Here is a 25,699-nt window from a genome sequence, read left to right on the forward strand (position 1 = left end):
CACCTGGTGCTGCACTAGCGAGTCAAGGGCAGGAGTTCAACAGATGTGGCAGGGTGATCTCCAGGGCTCACACACAATCATCTATCAGCATCTCTGATGATGTCACAATTTAGATGTAAGAACTTCTAGCAGATTCCCCTCTGCTTGTTGAACTAGACTGGCCTTAGTCTGAAAAGGCGAGCCAGTGTCATTGCTCATTAAAGGAATGCATGCTTTTCAACGGAGCCCTATTTCTAGCAAGCAGGGACCAAAGGAGGTAGCTAGCCGGCAAATAGGGTTAATCCGGCCAGGTAATCCACATTCAGCTCCGTTGGGCAGCATTCTCTGGTCGGTGGAGTCTGAATTCTATTCAGCATCTTTCTCACCCTGACAGCAGCCACAGAAGGCTGCTTCTCCATTCTGGGGACCTGTTTCTGCAGGCAGCGGGCATCCGAATACGGAGAGCAGGGGGCTCCCTGCCATAGCTCTGCTGGGGAATGAGGGGGGAAAGGGGGAATGAAGAGCCGTACAATAGAAGCCAACACAAAAGGCCATCCTTTTCATCCATTCTAGTTCTCCATTTTCTCCAGCTGAGCTCTGGCTACATTCAAACACCACTTAAAAGAAAAGAAAAAAATACAAGCTATAGAGTGGCGGCGGCGGCAGGGGTGAGGGGGAGAGGAATCCACTAGCTAATTAACTAGAAATCATCGAATGAAGTTGGGAGTGAAGGGCAGGAGGGCCAGAGGGAAGTAGGAGGAGGGAAAGGGAACCCTACTCTCCTCTTACTCCACCCAAGGTAAATCCTCCCCAAGTCACCCCTCAAAAACAAGCCGAACAGTAGGGCTGGTGGCTTATTTTCTTTTCCTGTCTCCCTCTGACAAGAAGCAGGGGGCGGGGGGAGCCTGCCAAGGCTCCCACAGATGAGAAGGGGCAGCAAGCAGCCCAGCATTCTCAGCACGAGCCGGCCCTGTGTGGAGATATAATTGCACAGAAAACATGGCTGGCTGGTACATCATTAGATACAAACAAGCAGTGGCGGCTCAAGCATCTTCAGTTCCCAGGAAGCTTTCCCCGTGCGCGGCTGTTACCAGCTGCATAGCATCACAGCAGTTGGCTTTTCAGGTTGGGGAGGATGAAGTTAATGCACTTCTGATGGCAAAAGGAAGCAGGGCTGCCATCGCTCCCTCGCCTGGGCTCCGTTTGGCTGTTCATTCATTCATCCGTTCTCTCTCCCTCCCACCGGCTTCCTTCCTCTTTCCCCCTCTCTCGGGCTGTCACTCCCACAGCCAAGGACAGAAATGCAGGAACTCAAAGCCTTACCTGGCCGGGTGAAACTTGCCCGCTCAGCCCAAGGAGGCAGATGGAGGAGGGAGGAGGCGATCAGCTCAGCTCCCCTGGCCGTTCAGCCACCGCTCCATCCCCAGGCATCTGAACAAGCCCTTCCTAGCAGCTGCTTCTTTTATCAAGCCCCAAGGCACAGCAAATGAGTCCTCCTGCCCAGTTAGACAGCTTAGCCAGCGTCTGCTATTCACACTGCCAGTTCTTCTGGGAAGAGCGAGCTTCTCCTGTCCCTCTCTCCCCCTGGTATGCATCCGCCCATCTCCACATGGCCTTCGGATAAACAAGGCTTTCACACCACCCACTGGGCAGCCCACGTGATGCTGACATCCAACAGTCTTGGGGGGATGGGGGTGGGTGGGAAGGGAGGACAGACACAGAGAAATCAACTGCCCCCTGGGTCCCTGAAAGCCCTCTCCAGAGTCGGAGTCAGCTGGTGAGAGAAGATCAGGAGGGGATAGAGAGGCGGGCCTGAAGGGTCTGCCTTCCTCAAAAGCAGGTTCTTAATAACTGGAAAAGATCCCAGCTCGGGGGGGAAGAGGGGAAAGAAATTTCTTAAGTGCCTACCTACTAGGTGCCTCTACATGCAGCATTTCATTTGGTCCTCAAAAAAATTCTGTGAAGTAGATGCTATTATCATCCCCAATTTTGTAGATGAGTTACTGAGGGAGACAGAGGTAAGTGACTTGCCCTGGGCCACTCAGCCAGGAACTATCTGAAGCTAGATTTCAAACCTGGTTTCGTATCCAATGTGGCTCCTAGAGGCTTCGAGTTGCATGAGAGATACTTTTTTCTGAAAAGATTGGGCTCAGTCCTTGGTGGAAGCTTTGCCAATCTGAGTCCCTTTTCAAGTCACGAGGGACTAGAAGTAGGTACCTCAGGGGTACAGTCTCAGAAGACTGTTCCTCAAAAAAGCGGGGTGAGACAGTGGATATAGAGTTGTACTAGTAGTAAGGAAGCCCTTGGTTCAAATGGTGCCTCTATCTGACCATGAGCAAGTCTCTCAATCTCTGCAGGTTACAGTTTCATCATCTGTAAAATGGGTTGAATAATATTTATAATGTCACAGGCTATGTCACACCTATGATACTGTGCAGTGGTTTTAGAAGGAGATAACCTGCATTCAAATCCTATCCCTAACTTACTGGCTGTGTACCCATAAGCAGTCACTTGGGCTTTCCAGGCTACAGTTTCCTCATTTGTAAAATGAGGGGGATGACTTTGATGACCTCTACGATCCTTTTCAGGTCTAAACCCAGGACTTACTGACCCTAACCAGAAATTTTAAAAAAAGAAGGAAAAGAAAAAGAAAAAGAAATCCGATCACTTCAAGCCAGCTTTGTTTTCTGATAAATGTTTCATTTCACTCGTAGTTTCAAGTTTACCCTGGCTTGATATAGCATGGGCATTAATGGAAAATAATTAACTAAATGGAAATGGCCCAGATGTCTTTCCTTAAAAAAAAGATGGCAAGCCTGCCAACAAGAAAACCAATTCTGACTTATTCAAAATACTATAATTTAGAATTTTTAAAAAATGATTTGCTTGTTTAAGTTATAGGACAAGAGCATATACAAGAGGGGAAACAAGAACTTTAAAGTTCCAGAGTTCATCCTGCCAGACAAATGGACTATCCAAAGCAAGAATTAACAGCAAATTACTTTGATTTGGGGAGAGGGGAACAGAGAGGCAATGAATCAAATTCAAAAGCGTGGAATCGCAGAACAAATGTGAATGGTAAATATGAAGACATTAGAAGTTCTCTCAAAGCCAATTCTAGAGATGTCACCATGGGGATGAAAGAAATCGGACAGACTCTTATCAGACTCCAGGTTGGGGGAGAACAAGTGCCTGAGTTGGTAATTCAAATAGGGATGAAGGAGGCTGAAATGTCTTTGTTGGTGCACAGGTGAGTTTCACTCCATCCTGGAAACTTGATTACAGTATTTGAGTATTCCTGCTGTGACAGGTCTCTGGAAGGGATTGTTAGAAGGCAGAAACCTTATCATTAGGATCTATGATGAGTCCTTTCTCAGGGAGAACAGAGTGGTGTTAAGCAGACACAGGTAACCACATGGGTGGCAGCAGCATTTATACCACTCCCCTGCCTCCCCAGGGACTCCCCTATTTTCAGCCTCATAGCCTTGAATCACATTATAGATTGAGGGGTCACAGAATGAGTAAGGAATAAAAGAAAATTGGGAAAGGGATGGAAAAATCTCAAAAAATGTAAATGTAAGACATGATAGCTGAAATTCAAATCCCTGAAAGTTTGTCTTTTTCCAGGCCGGGCAGGGAAATATCTTGGGCTTTGAATCAGCTAAAAGAGGGAGGAAACAAACGCAAAGTACTCTGATTGTGAGCTGGAAGACTCGCTCTGCTCATTTCCCATTGTGCTGGATTTTCTTAGACGCCTTCTCAAAGCTGTGGGTAAATGCTACTAGAATCAAGGGAGAGAGAACTTTGGGATGATGTCACCATTCTTTTGTCTATCCCCACTCAGATATATGAAAATGGGCTTCCTTTGAGTAAATCCCCTTTTTCTGTCTCTCTCAGCCCTGGAATGATTTTTCCTGTGAACTAGCATGGGGAAACGAGAATTGACATCTGTGTGATGAGCAGACTCGGATTGGCTCAGCAGAGTGACCTGCTCAACTCTGGAATGCTTTCCAAAGCTTCTTCTCAACCAGATGCAAAGAACTTGGGAACCACCATCAGAAGGCTTAAATAAAGGCTTAAGTAAAATGCTGACCAGCCTGGTAACTTTCATGAAGAAGGCTCCCACATGGCATTCATTGATTGAGAACTAACGGTACAAGGCACTGTGCTAGGTAGGTGCTGGGGATATAAAGGCAAAAGGTGATACAAATATGTAAGGAAACACAAAATACTCACGAGACAATAAGAGCAGGAATGAGTGTGAGTGTGTGTGTGTGTGTGTGTGTGTGTGTGTGTGTGTGTGTGTGTGAAAAATAACATGGGCTTCTCTTAAGAGATGGAGTCTGAGCAGTGCTTTAAAGGAAGCTATAGATTTCACAAGTCAAAGAATGAAAGAAGTCCAATCCAGTCCTGGATGATCATTAAGCCCAGAGATATGGAGGCAGAAAATCCTGTCTCTTGTCCAAAGAATAGCAAGCTGGTCAGTCTGAAGGAGCTCACCTAAACCATCACTGGTGCCAAGGCACAGAGACAGGAAATGAATCTCTTGTCCAGTAACAGCAAGGATAGCAACAGACTGGAAGGGAGAGTAGAGGAATAAAAATAGGGCCAGAGATTTAGTTCCCTCTTGAAGGGGCATTAAAAATATTCTTCTTGTGGGGAAGCTAGGTAGCATAGTGGATAGAGTACCTGGCCTGGAGTCTAGAAGACCTGGATTCAAGTCTGGCCTTAGAACTTTCTAGCTGTGTGAACTGGGCCAGTCATTTAATCCCAAATGCCTAGCCTTTACTGCTTTTCTCTCTCAGAATCGATACTTAGGATGGATTCTGAGACAGAAGGTAAGGGGTTTTAGAAGTATAAATAAATAAAAAAATTTAATAAAAGTATTCTTTCTGAAATAAGAATTAAATAATAATCCTCCATGAATTTTTCTTTAGTATAAGAATGTCTCTTGTTTTACAACATGACAGAGAAATATGTATTATTTGATAATATATGTACAACCTAAATAATATTGCCTGCCTACTTAGAAAGTAGGGATGGGCAGGAGTGAAAAAAAAAATAGAATGAGACAAAGATTTAAAAAAAAATTACCTTCCATCTTAGAATCAATACTGGGTACTGATTCCAAAGCAGAAGAGTGATAAGGGATAGGTAATTGGGGGTAAGTGACTTGTTTGGTGTCATGCAGCTAGGAACTGTCTGAGGTCATATTGGAACCCAAGACCTCTGATTTCCAGGCCTGGCTCTCAGACCACTGAGTGATGTAGCTGCCCCTCTTCCTTTAATTTCTAACTAAACTCCTGTGGAAGGTCCTTGACAAGCTCCCTTGATACCCCGTGCCTTCCCTCTGGTTTTTTCTCCAACTGATATCTTCTTCAGCATCCTGCAGCTACAAAGTGTCTGAGTCCATATTGGAAATGAGGACTTCCCATCTCTAGACCTCTCAATTAACTCTGCCACCTCACTGTTTCAGAGACATAGATTTCTGAGCATAGCTAATGGTGAGAGTTTGTTTCTTATGGATAAGCATATTTATTATAATTTATAACAAAGCACATATGTTCTATTATATCTTAGATGTTCAATTGTGTTATACATTAAAAAATAAAAAAACCTGTATTCAAAAAAAGAATAGAAAGATGAATGGGGGCCAGATTGTGAAGAATGAAGGATCTGCAGTCAGAATGCAGGATGCTGAAGGATTTTAGAGTCAAAGTTTTTGAATAAGTGACGGATTCTGAACTTTCTTGGAAAAGATAAAAGATCTCCTGTCTCTATCCAAATCCCAGATATCTATTCTGGGATGTATACAAAAAGGATGCCACATCTTGAGCTAGCAATCACTTTAAAGTATAAGATACAAGATATAAGATAAGATTTTAGAGATTAAAAAATTAATTTTCTTTTTTTGCCCAATGAATTCTTCTGGAAAGGCACTCATCTAGGAGGATGTCTTAGAATACCAGGAAGGCAAATTTCCATCTCAACTCACATGTAAACACAGGGTAGTCTCAAGACTTTGGGGAACTAGAGTCCCACCCCTATTTAACTATCAATTAACTCTCCCTGGCTCTGTCTCAACAAATAGCATATGTAAGGCTTTTGAAGAAAGTCTGGAGATTAAGTCTGATTTAATCTCTATCAGTTATGTATGGCATAACAACATGAAGGTATAAATTTGGGAGTTGACTAGCTTGAGGGTATTTTTACATCTAACTCCACTGGGCCACCCAGGACTTATTTTTCTATGTGGTAGGTATGACTCTCACAGGCTGAGACTGTGTGGCCGAGTTGAAGTCATCGTTGGTTGAGGGAGTACCCACACCAAGGGAATAATGGGCTCTTTCACATACCGAGGTTATGTTTCTTGTCATAAAGATGGCAGTTCCATCACAGGGGAGACATCCCATTGGTGGCTTCTGTCCTTTTGCAGGCTGTCTAGTATGACTACCGTGCTTTCCAACCTCATCTTGACAGGGGACCAACATGTACACACATTAAACACAAAACATATGACTTCTTCCAAGGCTCTCCTATAGTGCACCCTTCTCCAAGAAACCTCGTCTAATTCCCTGGTTGTTAATTCTTTCTTTCTCCTCCTCAGTTACATTTAAATTATGCTGATTGGAGAATATTTTGACCCAGAAAATACTGGCTTGGGAAGTGAACAGCTGGCCAAGAAGCTGGTGAGATGGGATGCAGAGAATGGGATTTGGATTTCTAGAACAAGACTTAAGAAATTACAGTCTCTTAGCCGGGGATGTAGTATATCTAATGAAGCCCAGGAAGAAGATCTCTGCCTGTAGACTTACAGATCTAATCAGGAGACTTTTAGATTAAAATTAAAAGGGGGCAGGGCAGGGAAAATATCCCCCCACCCCACCCCAGACAACTTTGGAGTCTGATAATACCAGTCAGGGGTGAGATAGAGAAGAAAGATTAGACAAGGGAATGCCAAGTAATTCCTTCCCAGGGGAAACTATCCAGGAAGAGGCACAAATAAAGGTTGATGGCCTCTGATATTTATTATTAGCAATAATAATATCAGCTAATTTTTTAAAGCGCTAAGATTTTCAAAGCACTATACAAATGTGCTCCTTTGATCCTGACAGTAACACTATGAAGCAGGGGCTGTTAACATCTCAGAATCACAACTGAGGAAACTCAGGAGTGATTTAAGTGACTTGCTTATGATCATATAGCTAGTAAATGTCTATAATCTAAATTGAACTCAGGTCTTCCTGACTCTAAGTCCAGAGTTTGATCTACTGAGCCATCCTGCCTGTACTTAACACATATTCAACATGGAAGGTATGATGTCAAATAATGAGCAAGAATGCTAATTGGCAGGGCAGCTGAGTGGCTCAGTGGATTGAGAGCAAGGCCTAGAGATGTGAGGTCCTAGGCTCAAGTCTGGCCTCAGACATGTCTTAGTTATGTGACCCTGGGCAAGTCCTTTAACTCCATTTACCTAACTCTTACCCTTATGTCCTAGAATTGTTACTGAGGAAGGAAGGAAGGAAGGAAGGAAGGAAGGAAGGAAGGAAGGAAGGAAGGAAGGAAGGAAGGAAGGAAGGAAGGAAGGAAGGAAGGAAGGAAGGAAGGAAGGGAGAGAGGAAGGGAAGAAGGGAGAGGGAGAGGGAGAGGGAGAGAGAGAGAGAGAGAGAGAGAGAGAGAGAGAGAGAGAGAGAGAGAGAGAGAGAGAGAGAGAGAGAGAGAGAACGAGGAAAAGCCACTGGAAGTTACAGGAAGGCAACAAAACTCATCTATTAACTATATATACCACCAGAAAAGCACACTGTGCTCAATGTTGCCAGGGTAGAATTTAGGTAAGACGGCCCATGTTTAGTTCATTCTGGGAATATAAAAGTGCTTTATGGGACCACTGGAAAGACAGGGAAGGCTTTTGGAGGAGGTGGTATTTGCTCTAAAGAAAAAATTCCTAAAAATTACATTCTTCAAATGGAATCTTCAAATTCTCCATTGAAGAATTTAATTTTTAGGATTTTTTTCTTATTAGACCCTATGGGGAATAGTAACTTTCCCATTACTGACTCAGCAAAATGAAGAGAAGATTCTTCCAAAGGCACAGGTAGGACTACAACTCTGGAACACTTTCCTATAGCAAAACTCTAGATTTTATCATTCCAAATCAGAAGCTTCTGGAGGGCAGGGACTGTATTATATAATTCAACTGACTTTCCCACAGTATTTGGCAGATGTTAGATATGCAAGCAGAAAATTACAGTCTGAAAAGAGTAAGACATGATGCATATACTGTTACCTTCAAATACCAAGAGCTACATTCTGAGCCCCATATTCTTTAGATATTCCCAGCACTGAATTTCACCTCCAACAGAGGAGGCATCAGCAATATTGAAATAATGTCTTTTAGGAGATTATTTTTTCCTCCAACTTAGAGAAGGCCTTCTTGGAGTTTCCTTCTCTCAAAAAGGCCTCAGGTAGGAGAAGGAGAAGGCTTTGAAAAGAACTGGGGATTCCAAGGGGTTGGTATGATAAAAGAGAAAAGGCAAGTAACAAGGGACAGAGTCCAAAAACGAAACATAATGTATGCAGGACAGCAACTACCAGTTAGGCGGGAAAACAAGAGTCCATGAGGGAGAGTGAGTGACATGAACCAGACTGGAAATGTAATTTGGTGACACATTGTGAAAAGTTTGAATTTAGTTCAAAATGAGTCTTTAAGCAAAAAGTTAAATTGAATTGAGCTTTCCTAGAAATATTGCCCAGCATTATTTAAAACTATTTAATTATTAGGTATGTTGGGTTTTCATGGCATAATTACTCGCTAGCACCAAAAGTAACACTTGATAGTAGCAAAGAAATTAAAATAAAGTAGGTGGCCATTGCTTGGGAGAGGCTAAACTAATATTGAGGCGTGAATATAATGGAATAGAGGTGAATTGTTCTAAGTGTGGGAAGATTTTCATGAACTGCTACAACATTAAGTAACCAGAGTCAAGAATACAACATAGTCATTTACAAAGTAGATGAAAGGCCCAACACAAAATTACAAAGAACAGAAATGGAACTAAAGAAAAGGTGGGAAAATATATCCATTCCACCATCATTCTTTTGTAGAGGTAGTGATGGCAGACAGCTTCTGGGTATGGATCCTTACACAGAATGGCAGGTTGGTTGGTTGGTTTTTAATGTATGGGAGGCTTTGCTGAATTTTCCCAGCTCTTTTCTATATTTTTAAAAATTATATTGTTATCTGGGTGGACCCAGGCCTGGAGAAAAGATATAGAATGTCAATGAAATTATTTTTTTTTAAATTGCATTACCTCCAGGACTGGAGACAGGAGATCCTGGGTTCACATCTGGCCAGAGATATGTCCTAGCTGTATGACCCTGCACAAGTTACTTAAACCCATTTACATCTCTTTCCTGCCTTGCAGTTCATCCTTAAGTTTCAATTCTAAGACAGAAGGTAAGGGTTTTAGTTTTTATTATTTTTTAATTATGTTGGATCTAAGAGACACTTATGGATTGCTATTTGATAGTACTAGAATTACCATATTCTGAGCATAGTATCTTAGAGCAGGAAGAGATTTCAGGTAATATGGAGGGTATTTCATTCCCTTTATTTGCAAATGAGGAAATTGAAATCTAGCAAATGAAGTGATTTATTGATTGTCACACAGCAAGGCAGTGGTAATGGCCTTCCCTTCCTGCTTCCCATGTGGCCCAATGCTCATTACAATAAACCAATCATTTACTTTAAAATTGTGTATTAAAAAAATAAAAGGCACACATCAAATTAGAAAGACTGTGACTATCAGTTTCTCCACAGGGATCTCATACTCACATATGTCTATAAAAACATAAATAAAGCCCTTTGCCTGTTCTCTTCTCCACCAACCATGACAAGGGAAACTCATCGAACATCAGAAGAGAAAACAGATGTAGAGTACACACTCTCCTAAACCATGCATCAATGGTCAAGCTGGAATTGCAACAGTGATGTGCAAATGCCCTATTTTTGGCTCTCACTGAGCTCATGATGTTTTCTCTGCCTATGATGGCTATATATATATATATATATATATATATATATATATATATATATATATATATGTATATATATATTTAATATATTACAATGTTTGTGTTCTCCGGTTAGACTTGTATTTTCTGGGTAATATTACCTTGCAAAGACATTCCTCTTATCTCTTGACTGCAAAATTCAAATTTGGACTCATCCATTATGTACTAAGCCCACTGTGATTTGTTGCAAGGCTCTTTAGGGAGGAAGGAGAGCCCCTTGGATGTAGCAGTCTCCTATAAAGAGCATAAAACCTGGAGCATTGGGAAACTGACAACCTTGCTCCTAAGGGTGATGCCTGGTGGCAAATTGTCAATCTGCATTGCCCAGTCTGTGACTGCTCCAAAGAAAAAAGGCCAGTCCAGTCTGGAAAAAAATGCACAGAAAACTCTACTTCCCACCCTTCACATATGGTTTATTCCAAAAGTACAGGGTTGCACAGAAGCGAACTCATAGCCAAATAAATGGTCTCTTCTAGATCACTTTTGCCACCTAAAGAGAGACTTCAAAGTGACCTAGGGAAATCCTCAGGTCAGTCAGTCACATCCCCACCAAGTTAGCACTAATCAAGTGGTTTTGTTCAAATGAAGAATAGCAGGACTGGAAGGGACATTAGTTTAACTCCTCCTTTCCCTCCAGAGGTCCATGGAGGGAAAATCACTTCTCTGAGGCCACATGAGCAAAGCCAGGTCTTGAATTCAGGTTCTCTGATTCCAAGAAGGAAATTTAAGCTTCTGACCTCCTAAGGCATCATGTTGTCACCAACTATCTATAACTGACGGGGCTATAGAAAGGCACCCTCTGATGATGACTACTTTTAGAGCAATATTTACAAAGGCAAAGCATTAGTTGGAGAGCCCTTTATTCAAATTCCTCCTTCTGAAACTTTCTGGTTGGATGACCATGGACAAGTCACTTAAGTGGTCTAAGATTCCATTTTCTCATCAGTAAAATGAAGATAATAACCCCTTTAGTGCCTACTTCACAGATCTGCAATAAGACTCAAGTGAAATAATGTACAGTGCTTCCAAAAAACCCTACATAAATATCATAATTGTAGAAGTATATAAAGGTAAATAAGGTATAAATATAAATATTATAATAAGTATAATAATATCATCTCATTTTCATTTTTTCAATGGAATTTAGAGAGAAACAGTCCTAAGAGTGATGAAGGAATGCCCCCTATTCTGGCACAGGATGGGAGCATTCTCAGTAGACTTGAGTTGGCTTACCCTACACTGGGGCATATATAAAGGATTCTGACCTGATTAAAAGCTGGAAGAGACTTTAGGTGGTCATCTAGGACTAAGCATTCCATTTTACAGATGAGACAATGGAGTTAACCAATTTGCCCCCAGGTCACATAGGTAGCCATGTCATGGGGAGGGGGAAGAAAGAAGATGGACCAAAAGTAATAAATGTGCTAGAAACCTACCATTTCCCAAATGAACCTGCCACTTTGAAAATAAATGAAAATGAAACTGAGACCTAAATGATTTCCTAATATCTTTAAGAAAAAAATAATAAAAGACAGGAATTGACAGGCAGAGGAGCAACACAAAGAATTACCTGTCAAGTCAACCCCACTTCGAAGTATTCATAAAACAATCACACAACAAATGCTGTCATAGAGCTCGCTCTAAAAGTACGATGTCTTTGCAAGTCAGAGAAGGGGGTTGCTTTTCTTGGCTTCAAGTAGAACTGGATATATCAAACAGCCTCGACTACATGTTTAGAGTTCTGCATTGGATGGCATTTCTGACCCTTGTTTCCAATTCAGTAATGCGTTCCACCACTAACAAGTTGTCACCATCAAAGGCTTCCCCTTCTTAATAACGTCCAATCGGACTGCTAAGGTTCAATCTGGTAGCAAGAAACTCGCCTTAATGGGGACATTGATATTCAGTTGTAATGAATATGAGCTGTCTAGGCAGAGAAGTTCCAAACCCACAGCCTTAACCCCTATTAACTTCCCCTTAGCAGGGCTACAATGCAGAATACCTGGCACTCAACTGCATCTCAATGGAAGGGTCAATTAATACCACCGAAATCACATTTGATCCAGGTCTGGCCAGATTGCAATCTAGCCTGTCATTGGCTTGTAGAAATATGGGAGTCCAGGAAACTAACTGGGCATCTCACCCCTGAAGGATAATTATCATCTTTCTCTAAGTTATGTACAGAGACACTGCAAAGCACTTGAGGTGGCAAGGTCCCTGAGCACAAGCTAAAGATAAAGTTCCCTGTTTCTGGATGAGAGATTCCGTTTTAATTAGGGGATTTTTATTCCCGGGAAAAGATGGGCACTTGGCTGGCCACCTCCGGAACGCCTTGAGAATTGGCCGCAGTTTTTAGTGAAAGCTCATTTATGGTGAAAAGGAAGGAAGGCATGCAGAAAGCGGTTTTTCTAACTGATACATGGAGGGCAGAAGGCTGGAAGGATTTGACACGTTATCCATGATAATCACTTACCTAACCTTTTGTGAAACAGGGATGCTTTAAGCAGTCCAGGGAAGCTTATGAAACTCTGTTCAGAATGATATTTTTAAATGGATAAAATAAAATAGAATTACAGAGTAAAATAATATTGAAATAGTTTTATGTGTGTGTGTACACATATATACATGCACATACAAGTACTCAGATTCCAAATTAAGAAGCCCTAAAAAAGGGCATCAATTCCTTCATTGTCTTTGCATTACAACTGCATCTCAGATGGGAAAGAAGAATACAGCTGCTACCTAACCCCACCCACATTTGAACAAGACTCTCTTCTGCTACCACCCCAACAAGTAGCCGTTTAGCTTTTGTGCCCACAGTGATGGAGAATCTCCTTAATCGATGGGGTACACACAGGTAATTGAGAGTGACTGATGGGTCCATAAGCAATCAATGAACATGGGAAGATGCGTACCTCCTTTTGCGCCTTAATAAAGATTGAGTAATCAAAGTTGTCTGGGATCTGCTTCCTTTGGAATCATATATTTGCAAATGACCCTCTCTCTTTCTGTCTGCCTTTTTCTTCAAACCTTCCCTCCTGTCTTGGAATCCATAGTGTGTTCATAGGCAGAAGAAAGGTAAGGGCTAGGCAATGGGGGTTAATTGACACAACTAGGAAGCATCGGAGGCCAAATTTGAACCCAACACCTCCCATCTTCAGGTCTGGGTTTTTATCTACTGACCCTTAACCACCCTTTGGTCTGCCTCTCATGATTATTATTACTTATAAGTGGTTTTTAATTTATTGCTCTAGATATTCATTTTATCCATTTTGTTTTTGTCTTTCTATCTACATATTCTCCAGGAGAATATAAGCTCTTTGAAGATAGGAATTGTTCCCTTTTCTCTTTCTATCCCTGGTACCTTGCATACAGTGGAGACATAATAAATTCAGACTGATTTGATTTGCTATGGAAAAAAGGCAGATGTTAAGGGTATAGAGTATTGTATATACTGTCAGATTTGATGGCTGTTTCATTAGCTTTGCTGAGCAGATTTTGCTTCCCATCTTTACTCTTGTGGCTGTTGTCCTTTGTCAGAAGCAGGACTACAGTTAGAAAGGAAAGGGAGGTTAGAAGCGGAACGGCTTTCTAGGCATCGTCATCATACTAGCACTTAACTTAGCACTTTAAGGTTTGCAAAGTGTTTTAGGAGAGGGCCATTTTTGTTAAGGAAGGGGATATAAAAATAAAATAGAATAAAATATCAAAAAGAAATAAAATTCTGTTTAAAGAGGTTTTCCTATCAAGAAACATCTAGCTGTCTCCAATCCTTCAAAGTGTGTGTGTGTGTGTTATGTGTATGTGTGTGTGAACATGCATGTAGGGGCTATCTGTGTAAGGAGTTAATATTCAGAAGGAGCCCTCCACCCCACTCTCTTTCAGGAATGACATGTATGGCAGAGCAAAGTGGCTCAGGTGTGCAATGAATTCATTTTAATTGTAATGAGCTGTGATCTCACAGATGCTAATTGATGATTTAGGAAGGCCAGGCAGCCAAAGAGAGAACAATGGCATTTGAAAAATTCAATGTATTTTTCAAGTGAGAATAGCCCTAAAAATTAAGTGGTTTTTACAAAGCTACTCTGCTATGACTGGATGGGTCGCATGTAAATTAAAGGAGCCAAGGTGAAATACTCCATGCTGAGATCAATGAAAGTGGCGGGTTTAAAAACCGACAACAGCAAATGAGAGGGGGCAGAGAATGTGGGTAGTACCATGCTTGAGTTTGTTGTCAGAAAATTTGTGTTTTGAGTTTTGTTTTGCAAAAGATCAGTCCTCAAGCAAATCATTTGCCTTGTCATGATATTGTACTGTGGGTATTCCCTCCACTTGTGCAGATTGCCATTCCTCTGCAGCTACAACTTAGTTTGAAGTGCTGTGGTCCAAAAAACAAACAAAAAAAATTAAGAAAAAACCACCAGAACAAAAAATAAGCAAATCATCTATAGACCAATCACAGGATCATATAGATTTAGAGTTTAATGGGACCTCAGAGAGACTCTAGTTCATCCCACCACCCCACAATTTTACAGATGAAGAAATAAGGTACAGAGAAGGAAAGTGACTTGGTCAAGGTAGTTAATAAAGGAAGGGACGGAGTTGGAATTCAAACTCTAATTCTGATTCTGGTATTCCTTCCACTGGACCTCTTTGTTTTACTTGATGAAACTAGGAACTCTCCATGGTGGCCCTTGGATTTCATAAGCTCCACAGATGAAATCTGAGCTCTCCAGAAGTTTTCATTAAGGGGCATGATGCATGATAAGATATGAAGGTAGCAGCACCTTGGTGGAGATTTCAAATGGATACTTATAGTAACCTCACAGTGTGAGGATCCAGGTTAAAGAATAGGAAGTACTTAATATGAACTACCATTAGTTAAGAGAAATCGCCATGAGAAGGATTCAATTTTTTTCAATCTTCCAAACTATTATTCAGTGTCTGGTGGTGCAAATATTTTGTAAAAAGAGATTATCACCACAAAGGAAAAGAAATTAGTGCCCAAGAGGGGCCTGATGAAGTTTATTCAACTGTAAACTCCTTGAGGACAGGGAATGGCTCTTCTTCATTTTGTACCATGCCTGACACAGAAGGGTCATTCACCATGATCAAGTAGGATTTATACCAGGGATGCAGGGCTGGTTCAACATTAGGAAAACCATCCACATAATTGACCACATCAACAAGCAAACCAACAAGAACCACATGATTATCTCAATAGACGCAGATAAAGCCTTTGATAAAATACAACACCCATTCCTATTAAAAACACTAGAAAGCATAGGAATAGAAGGGTCGTTCCTAAAAATAAGAAACAGTATATATCTAAAACCATCAGCTAATATCATCTGCAATGGGGATAAACTAGATGCATTCCCAATAAGATCAGGAGTGAAACAAGGATGCCCATTATCACCTCTACTATTTGACATTGTACTAGAAACACTAGCAGTAGCAATTAGAGAAGAAAAAGAAATTAAAGGCATCAAAATAGGCAAGGAGGAGACCAAGTTATCACTCTTTGCAGATGACATGATGGTCTACTTAAAGAATCCTAGAGATTCAACCAAAAAGCTAATTGAAATAATCAACAACTTTAGCAAAGTTGCAGGATACAAAATAAACCCACATAAATCATCAGCTTTTCTATATATCTCCAACACAGCTCAGCAGCAAGAACTAGAAAGAGAAATCCCATTCAAAATCACCTTAGACGAAATAAAATACCTAGGAATCTACCTCCCAAGACAAACACAGGAAATATATGAACACAACTACAAAACACTCGCCACACAACTAAAACTAGACTTGAGCAAATGGAAAAACATTAACTGCTCATGGATAGGATGAGCCAATATAATAAAAATGACCATCCTACCCAAACTTATTTATCTATTTAGTGCCATACCCATTGAACTCCCAAAATATTTCTTTACTGATTTAGAAAAAACCATAACAAAATTCATCTGGAATAACAAAAGATCAAGGATATCCAGGGAAATAATGAAAAAAAAAACACATATGATGGGGGCCTTGCAGTCCCAGACCTTAAACTATATTACAAAGCAGCAGTTATCAAAACAATTTGGTACTGGCTAAGAGACAGAAAGGAAGATCAGTGGAATAGACTGGGGGAAAGAGACCTTAGCAAGACAGTATATGATAAACCCAAAGATCTATACTGTCCTTTTTATTGGGATTATTTCACTCAGCATCAATTCATCCATGTTTCTTCCAATCCTTCAGTCATCATTTCTTACAATGCAATCATTTTTGTTGTTGTTTAGTCATTTTTCAGTCATGCTTGACTCTTCATGACTCCATTTGGGATTTTTCTGGCAAAGATCTGGGAGTCATTTGGCATTTCCTTTTCCCAGCTCATTTTACAAATGAAGAAATTGAGGCACACAGGGATAAGTGTTACCCATGGTCAAAGAGTTAGTAAGTGTTTGAGGCCACAGTTGAACTCAGAACTTTATCCACTCAATAAATTAACCTACTGCTTCCTCACGGTCATCCTGGGGTAGAATACGGGGGAATCATAGTCTGAGAGATGGAAGGGACTTTAGAGGTCTTCTCCCTCCAAGCCCTTCATTTGACAGATACGGAAACAAAGGCCTCAAGAAGTTGAGTGCTTTTCCCAGGATTCCAAAACTATTAAATGTCTGGTGGTGCAAATACTTTTAATCCCACTTTACCAATGAGGAACCTGAAGTTCAGAGAATTTGAGTGACCTTCATAGAGATACAAATGGACCGAGAACTAGAACCTGACACTGACTCTAAGCCAAGGATTTGGTTCATTCCTGAAAAGTACAAATTCCATGTATTCAACTCTTTGACTCTTATATAGAACTCTTATAATGGAAATCCAGTATTTTGGAAAACATTCCTAATAGAACATAAGCTTCCTGAGGGTATGGGCTGTTTTTCTTTTAGTGATTTTGGATTTTATCTTTGCATTCCAAGTACATAGCAGAGGCACCTCACTAAAGTTTAGTAGATTGAAATGTTATCTCTTCATCACATCTGTCATGCTTTTATTTAAAAACATTAGGAAAAAAGCACCGGAGACTTCCGTCCTACACCAAATTATAATGTTAATTCTAAACACAGCATCCCCCTTAATCACCTGAAATTAATCATGGGAGTTAATTTAGCAGGATTACAGGAACTGTGATATATTTTCTATCCTCTTCAATTGCTAGAAAACTGGTGATGGGTTATTAGAGAAAATGCTTGATTAAAAAAAGAAGAAAGAAAGTAAAACAAATGAAGTCAGTAATTCTCCAACCAAGTCACAGTGATGAGAGGTGTGCTGGGCTTGCATTGAGAGGAGGATTTCCTCACATAATACCCATTAGAGTCAATAAGAAGCTTGCCACCAAATGACTCAACACTTGAAAAATACAGGGATAAAGATTGCATGGTGATTAGCTTAGGTGGGAACTGTCTAATTAGCTGGTTTCAGTGGTCACTGGCACTGCTGTCAGAACTGTGTCTGCCCTTAAGAAACACTTTCCTGTCACATCTTTCCAAGGGTAACGGGTGTGTGCTGGGTAGCCAAGGTGGCAGGCTCAGCACAGCGTAGATGAAGACAAGCTTAGAAATCAGTGGTCTTTACTTGCCAAGTAAATAATGTACAACCTGGGGAAGCAAAGAGGTCCAGGGGGTTAGAAGACAACGCTTGGTATGAGGAAGACTTGTGTCCAAATCTTTCAGACAACTTCCTAGCTGTGTGATCAAGGACAAATTACATCACTACTTAGTCAGTTTCCTCATCTAGAAAATGGGTATCATAACACTGATTTCACATAGTAATGTAATGGGGATTGAATGAATAAGATATGTAAAGTGCTTTGCAAACTTAGAACAGTATAAAAGTTATTATTATTACCCATTACCTTGATTTAAAGTATAAAAAATAGAGGAATGCATCTGACAAAGGGCACTGCTACGATCATAGAAAGGCTACCCAAGAAGGCATCTAATCAAACCGGGGAAGGGGGAGGGCCTAGAGCCAGGAAGATGCTCTCCAGGTTCCTGTTTGCAGATAACATTATGCCAATTGTCTCAAGCCTCAGAACACAGCAATAGTATTTATGTGAGATCTATTATCACTCAAATGAGTTCAATCTGACTACCTACACTCAAAAATAAAAAAAAAAATAAAAAATCAAGTGGATGAAGGATGTCTATGGTCCAGGCTATAGAACATGGTTAGATGGACAGTCTATAATAGATGATTGGTAATAGGGATAGATAGAGATGAAAGAGGAATAGGAGAGGGAGAGAGAGACAGAGACAAGAAAGAGTAAGGAGATGGGGGTGGGGTGGGAGGGAGGGAGAGAGAGAGAAATAATGTACAGATAGGACCTATGATTTCATTAGCATAAGGAGCTTATTCTTGGTTGAGGATATATAGAGATATATATCCCATTAAATTAACCCCCATGGTTAGTTTCAGGTGATTAAGAGGGGCTACTATGTTTAGAATGAGCAACTTTCCCTGAGTGTGTGTGTATGAGAGAGGGGGGAAAGGGGGGGAGACAGACAGACAGACCCAGAGAGAGAGCAGAGGAAGAGAGAGAGAGAGAGAGAGAGAGAGAGAGAGAGAGAGAGAGAGAGAGGAGAGAGAGAGAGAGAGAGAGAGAGAGCGCGCAGAGGGAGAGAAACAGAGAGAGGGGCAGAGGAAGAGAGGGAGAGAGAGAGAGGAGAGGCAGAGGAAGAGAGGGAGAGAGAGAGAGAGAGCGAGCAGAGGGAGAGAAACAGAGAGAGAGGGAGAGAGAGAGACGAGAGAGAGAGAGAGAGAGAGAGAGAGAGAGAGAGAGAGAGAGAGAGAAGAGAGAGAGAGGCAGAGGAAGAGAGGGAGGAGAGGGGAGAGAGAGAGAGAGAGAGAGAGAGAGAGAGAGAGAGAGAGAGGAGAGAGAGAGAGAGAAGAGAGAGAGAGAGAGAGAGAGAGAGCAGAGGGAGAGAAAAGAGAGAGAGCAGAGGGAGAGAGGAGAGAGAGAGAGAGAGAGAGAGAGAGAGAGAGAGAGAGAGAGAGAGCGAGCAGAGGGAGAGAAACAGAGAGAGAGAGGGAGAGGGAAAGGAGAGGGAGAGGGGGAGAGAGAGAAAGAGAGAGAGAGAGAGAGAGAGAGAGAGAGAGAGAGAGAGAGAGAGAGAGAGAGAGAGAGAGAGAGAGAGAGAGGAGAGAGAGAGGGAGAAGAGAGCAACCCCTCTCACTGTAACCACCACACTAAGATCCTGAATTAGCAGAGCAGACTGTTAGTAAATTAAATGGAGAAAGCGCCCACCTCTCCAGGCCTGAACTCTCCTTTGTAAGCAGCTCTCAGGATGAGCTGGGGTCCTCACATTTGAACGTCTGCCTACCTCATAATCTACAGCAACAGTTGGCCCAATAACCTCAATCTGCCTCAGCCTGGAATCCTTTTCACTTGCTAACTTCGCACCTACAAGGGGTCTCACAGGGGGCCAGGTTTCTGCTCAGGGAAGGAACAAGCATGCACCACAGACTGGATCTCAAGAGAATAAATGCACAGAAGGCTCAAAGTCCCAGTCACACAAAACGAGGGGCCCCGAGTTCCAAATACCATTTTAAGAAGACAAAATAAATCTTCAGTTATCACAAAATCCACACCGCTGGTGTTCATATCTAAATGAAAATCAATTACTCTAAACGACATGGTGTTCAAACTCAACGGTCGATGCTTAACCCATCAGATATGTGAAATGTACTGAGTGTGGTTAAAAGTACTCGTTTTTTTTGACAAGCCTGGAGACGGGCTCCTAACCTGAGAGGCCTGGTTGGGGTGGATAATTGGGAAGGCAAGAGGGCAGCAGATCTGGCACTCCTTTTGTGCCCTCTCCGTATGGTACGGCCCCCGAGCAGGGGAATTTCAATTAGTGATTTTCTCCGGCTCATTGGTGGAGCTTGGATGCTCCCCATCTGTCCCTTTGGAGAGAGATCAAAAGGAAAGCTTGGAAGGGGTACATTCTGGGACCCCGGCTCAGAAGGGAAGGGATGGTAATGAAAATGGAGCCTTCCCTGCCTCCTCTTGAGGCTCAGATGAACCAAGGAGTGGACCCAGGAGGGCCAGGCAGCAGCGCTGGTGAGAAAGAGGCCCTAAGGAACTCAGGCAGGCTATGGCCCCTGCCAGACTATCATCTTGTCCATGTAGCCCAGTTTCCTGGGCCAGAATAATCAAGGTGGAAAAAAAGGAAGTTAGGGGACGTGAAGGGGAGAGAAGGGGAGGAAAGGAGGGTGGCTGGCAAATAAATGACTTGGCTTAAAAACTACATTATTACCCCCGCTTCAGGCAGCCCTAAAAATAGATAACAATGTTAAAAATGCAGAATGGATCTATTTTTTTTTTCAAAATTAACTCTTCCCTTTTGGAATCACAATGATGCTTCAGCATGCCAGGGTTTTATTATCTCCCCTGTCATCTTCTGCCACTGTTTTTGGCCTCCTTCCATGTCTATTTTTGATTTTTTTCTCTCTCTCTCGGCTTCTGAATAGATCCAGCCAAGCCGAAGAGACGATTAGATTGCATGAGAGTAAATGAGATGAAGACCACAAGATCCCTCCTAAATGACTCCCTGCAGAAATTGTGGCAGGACTGTGGACAATGAATTGCCGTCTCATCTACAATTCTAACAGCACCTAGTTCTGGGTAGGACAGTTGCTGATGCTCTTATTTATTCCCCCTGATGATCCTGGGAATTCCAGCTGCACAGCCTGCATATTTTCCCTTTCTCAACTAAACTTACAAGATTTATTTGCTTAACATTTAAGGGGGGGAAAATTACAATCAGCAATTTTAACCTGCAGCACCTTGGGGCTGAGGGATCGTTTGTCAAAAAATGCTTTTAAATTATATTTCTATTGCTTTATCATTAAGAGCCTTTTAAAGAATAAACCTATCTGCCTATAATTGCTGAACAATTCACTAATGGGGAATAAACTGTATTTTTTCCCAATGCTTTAGAAGAGTGAGGCAACAATTTAAAAATAGAGATAAGCCAGTGTAAGAATTCAGAGGGCTCGATTCCTCGGGGAATCGTAAAAATAATAGGACCTACACCAGGGCAGATTGAACTGCTGAGGTCTGTCTAGGATAGTTCATCCTAGAGCTGTGTCTACACACACAGAGTTCACTGAAGGGTTGAACAATTATCAAGTGACAGATGGTCTGGAGAGGGAATCTGGATTATTTAAGACAAATCCTGCCCCACTCCTTTTTTCCTTCAATATCAGATGTTGGGAGCTTGAATTAGTTATCAAGATAATTACCTCTAATACTGTTACAGTTGAATTATAGTTTCACTGGGAAAGGAAAGAGTTCTCAGTTGGGGAACGCCACCCAATTATTATTTACTAATATGAAAATGAAGGATCTAGGGAGGACATGAGGCCACGACTGGGGCATGGGTACCTTTGAGTCCAGTTTTTTAGCCTGATCCTCTGATAAGGTCCAATTAGAAATGGGCCAGTCCCCCTGGCTGGCCTCCTGACCACTCTCCCTCCTATGGACAACTTTGCACAAACATGCATGTCAAGCACACTTTTTCAATGTGCACATCATGAGGAAGCCAAATTAAACGACCCCACTGGATGAGTATAATTTCTTCAGTGTCTAGTGCCCCATTTTATGGATTCACCAGTTATTCCAGCAGTTTTATCTGGAATTAAATATGAAATATCCTTTACAATCAGCTTGCTATACTATTTGGGCATGGCAAATCTCTTGGATAGAAAATTTTACCAGGTGAGAATGACCCAGAGAGTCAGCCAGCGTTATATAAAATTAAAGAATTAGCTTAAAGGGGCAGGTAGGTGGCTCAGCAGATAGAGCCAGGTCTGGAGATGGGAGATCCTGGGTTCAAAATTGGCCTGGAACTATTCTTAGCTGTATAGCCTTGGCCAAGTCACATAATGCCAATGGCCTATCCCTTCCTACTCTTCTGCCTTGGAACCAAAACTAAGTACTGATTCTAAGACAGAAATAAGTGTTTTATTTTTATTTTTAAAGTTAGTTTAAGAGAACCTAGCGGGGGACTTTCCTACCTGGCCTGATAATTCAAGTGATTTCTGCTAAACTAAAATCTCAAATCTTTATTTTCTTTAATTAAGCAGCGGGATGGAGGCTGTTGCTTATTCAAATTGGCATTGCCAAAGAAACAGTGAACAGTCCTGGATGGTGGTTTCTCATTCGACCATAAATAATTTGAGAATTGAGTATAGAATGTAACACTGTCTTCTACTTAATGAAATTGCTGGAATGATTGTAGACTCTTTCTACTTTAGAGATTTGTGAGGTAGGACCAGCTTTCTCTTGTCCTCAATCACAGGTTTCCTTTTTGTTCTCATTCGCTTAAATCACGTATTAAAATATTCTTTGTTAGGTAAATTCAATTGCACTTAGAGCTGAAAGGGACCTGAAAGATCATGTGGTCTAAGGATTCTTCATCATTTTTATGTCCTGGTTCCCCTTTGACAGTTTGGGGAAACCTATGATCTTCTTTGAAGAATCATGTTTTTAAAGGCATAAAATACAGAGAAATGCATTGGAAAATAATTATGTTGAGACACAGTTGTCAAAATATTTTTTAAAAAATCAAGTTTATGATCCAACCATTATGGAGGGCAATTTGGAACTATGCCCAAAGGACTATAAAACTGTGCATACCCTTTGATCCTGTAATACCATTTCTAGTTCTGTATCCCAAAGAGATTTTTTAAAAGGGGAGGGAATCTACTTATATTAAAATATTTATAGCTGCCCTGTTTGTGGTAGCAAAGAATTAGAAACTGAAGGATGCCTGCCGATGGGGAAATGACTGAACAAATCATGGTATGTGATGGTGACAGAAACAATGAGCAGGATCATTTCCAAAAAAGCTGTTAAGACGTCTATGAATGGATGCAGAGTGAAATAAGCAGAACCAGGAGAACATTATACACAGTAACAGAAAGATTGTGGAATGATCAACTGTAATAGACTTAGCTACTCTCAGCAATGTAATTCTGAAGACTAATGACAAAGAATGCTATCCATCTCCAGAGACAGAACAGTTGGAGTTGGAATGCAGATCAAAACATGCTATTTAAAAATAAAAAAAAGTCAAGTTCACAGACTCCAGATTAAGAACCTTAATCTAGTCCAAGTCCCTTGTTTTCCATGATTTTTCACAAAGAAAAGATCACGAAGACAATATGAGATCACAAAGATCACAAAGACAATATGTCCCACAGTCAAGTTTCCAACCCTGGATTGCTCACTCCAGATCCTCTTTTCATTATTCCATTCCTCAAAAAGTTAAAGATAAAAGAAAATTATATAATACCCAGAGTTTCTGACTGCAGAAGATATGAGTTCAAGCTATGTCTCTGATCCTTCTTAACTATGTGAACCCTTTCTGTTTCATTGTCTGTAGAATAAGATTGGGCTAGATAGCCTAGAAGGATCCTTCTGGTCCTATCCCATGTCTGGGAAAAATAAGCATATAGTCAGTAATTCCATCAAGGGCTTGATTCTTAAAATTTAGACACTGGTGATCCCCAACAGAACGGGTTTGAGGGGAGTCTTTGCCCTAATCTATTTGAGATCAAGAGAGGAAAAAGAGAAATGGAGCCAACCCTGAAGCAGCCTAGCATGAGCGAGCCCATCTGGTGGGCTATATTTACGTTTTATTTGTGCTGGGCAGCTACTCCCTTAGCCAATGTGTTCAGCAACCAAATGCTGCCTTCAAAACCGTGTGAGACCATAAATCTTGAGGGCAGTAAATGTGTTAGCACCAACGTTAGGTCTCTAAGAGAACCTATGGGAGTCTATTTACCAAAGCAACAGAATGACTAGGAGGGGAAATTAGCCCAAAAGACAGTGAAGAAGGTAATCCTGAAGAAAGACCAGAAACCCTCCATTCAGACAGAGGCACCAGTAGTAGATAAAGCAGCTGTACTGGTGGGAAAAGGGCACGACTGAGGGGTGTCGTATTATTCGGTCATATTCCCAGCTTAACGGTGACTTGAACAAAATTTTCTACCTGGAAAGACATCGATCTAATCCTGTTTAGGCAAGTCGAACACTCCCATCAGCCTGCAATCCAAATGACTTCTTAGCAATACTTATGGTTTATCAGCTAAGTCTTCAGTTACCCTCAAATTGGTCTAAATAACAGACTCATTGCAGTGAGTAACTGCGGCTCAAAAAGAAGCAACGGACATGAGCAGGAAGTTAGATTCCTCATAGAGTGTCTTGACTCTTTGATTTTAAGATGGAAAGTAAAGGTTAAAAAAAAAAAGCAGTGAGGGGAGGGGAGAGGAGGGAATAAGAGAAATCACCTCTCTTGACTTCAAAATGTGTTTATTTGTTCAACAGATGATGCCTCCTCACTGGGTATGCAGATTGCCCAACAAGGTGCAGTACTTGGATCATGACTGTGTAGGATGGATGGATGCTCGCATGTTTAGATGAAGGGGGATTAGAGCCATAGCACTACCTCACAAGGAATTCTCAGCTGGCCTGATACAGCAAAGCCAGGAACCCGGGGAGAGAGCACAGGACAAAGAACCCGAGTGACTTCTTCCAAGATTTACAGTTATTGAGTGACAAGGTCTGGGATCAGGATTAGAATTCAACACCTCTGACTCTTAAGACTGGTCGATTTTCCATTCCACCATTCAACATCATGACACATAAAGAAAAGGGTTTCTAAATAAATAAATAAATAAGCAAACAAACAAACAAACAAATAAATAAATGAATGAATGAATAAATAAATATATATATATATAAATAATAGAATAGCTTTACTATATATGTGCAAATATTATAGATAATACACAGGTGTGTATATGCATGAATGCATGGATACAATTTTCTTTTGACCAATGATTTTTTCTGGGTAGGGAAATCCCAGTGTGGAACTTCTCCCACTGCTGATCCGCAGTTTATAGAGTTGTCTGGAGGTAGAGATGGATAAAGTGAGCCTGGGGCACATAGCCAGTGTGAGAGGTGGGACCTGAACCCAGGTCTTCCTGTCTCTAAGGCGATCTCTCCATCCATCACCCATATGTATACATGGCCATCTATAATCCTTACAAGACCTTAGAGGATGAGGGTGACCTTCCATGAATTGTTATTGAATCAGCAGGGAAAAGGAGAGGGGCTGAGTCTGTGAGTTCATTGGTAGAGGGAACATCTAGGTGAGGGAGCTCCTTGGATCAATTCATTTTAGTATTTTCTCTGAAATTTATAGACTTAAAAGAATTGTTTAGTGATTAAGTAGAAGGTCTGAGGTCACATAATCAATAGGTATCAGAGGCTAAACTTGAAACCTGGTCCTTCTAGCTAGGACGCCAGCTCTCTATCCACCAGGCACTGCTGCCTCTCTGAACTGAGTTAGTAACCCTTTAAACAAGAAAACAGAATTCTCATTATTGCAATTTCTGGATTTGTCTCTAATTTCTGGTTTCTGAGGATTTGCAAGGATTTCTGGGTAGACAGATCAGCTTCCATTAAAGTGACTATTAATCCAGTGGGAACTATGAGATCTTTAATACTTAAAGTCTGGTTCCTGCTAGTTTATACTAAAGTGCTCAGCTGGAAGAACATTTACTACTAGCTGTGTGACCTTAC

The 25,699-nt window shown here is 41.3% G+C and overlaps 1 protein-coding gene and 1 long non-coding RNA gene across 35 annotated transcripts in view; one reads left to right on the plus strand and one right to left on the minus strand.

Annotated features, from left to right (window-relative positions):
• MAGI1 (membrane associated guanylate kinase, WW and PDZ domain containing 1) overlaps positions 1-25,699 on the minus strand; it is a 757,001-nt gene that overhangs the window by 228,777 nt on the left and 502,525 nt on the right. Inside the window, exon 1 of one of the 33 annotated variants that reach the window (XM_056804396.1) lies at positions 1,303-1,656. The exons of 31 other annotated variants lie outside the window; for them this stretch is intronic. The gene's annotated coding sequence lies outside the window, so the exon portion shown is untranslated. Of the gene's footprint in view, positions 881-1,302; positions 1,657-25,699 lie in introns of those variants that run through there. One more of the 33 variants, XM_056804394.1, reaches the window with a different exon arrangement.
• LOC103101924 (uncharacterized) lies at positions 136-24,454 on the plus strand. Of its 2 annotated transcripts, none has more exons than XR_001623796.2 (8): positions 136-290; positions 2,875-3,057; positions 3,607-3,750; positions 3,877-4,151; positions 6,587-6,668; positions 9,297-9,436; positions 20,578-20,731; positions 24,440-24,454. It is a non-coding gene; the product is annotated as an uncharacterized LOC103101924 (long non-coding RNA). The 2 variants fall into 2 exon arrangements; XR_470652.3 differs by having other exon boundaries at positions 137-290; positions 2,875-3,229.

This window comes from Monodelphis domestica, chromosome 7 (genome assembly GCF_027887165.1).
Source record: "Monodelphis domestica isolate mMonDom1 chromosome 7, mMonDom1.pri, whole genome shotgun sequence".
In the NCBI taxonomy this organism is placed as follows: domain Eukaryota; kingdom Metazoa; phylum Chordata; class Mammalia; order Didelphimorphia; family Didelphidae; genus Monodelphis; species Monodelphis domestica.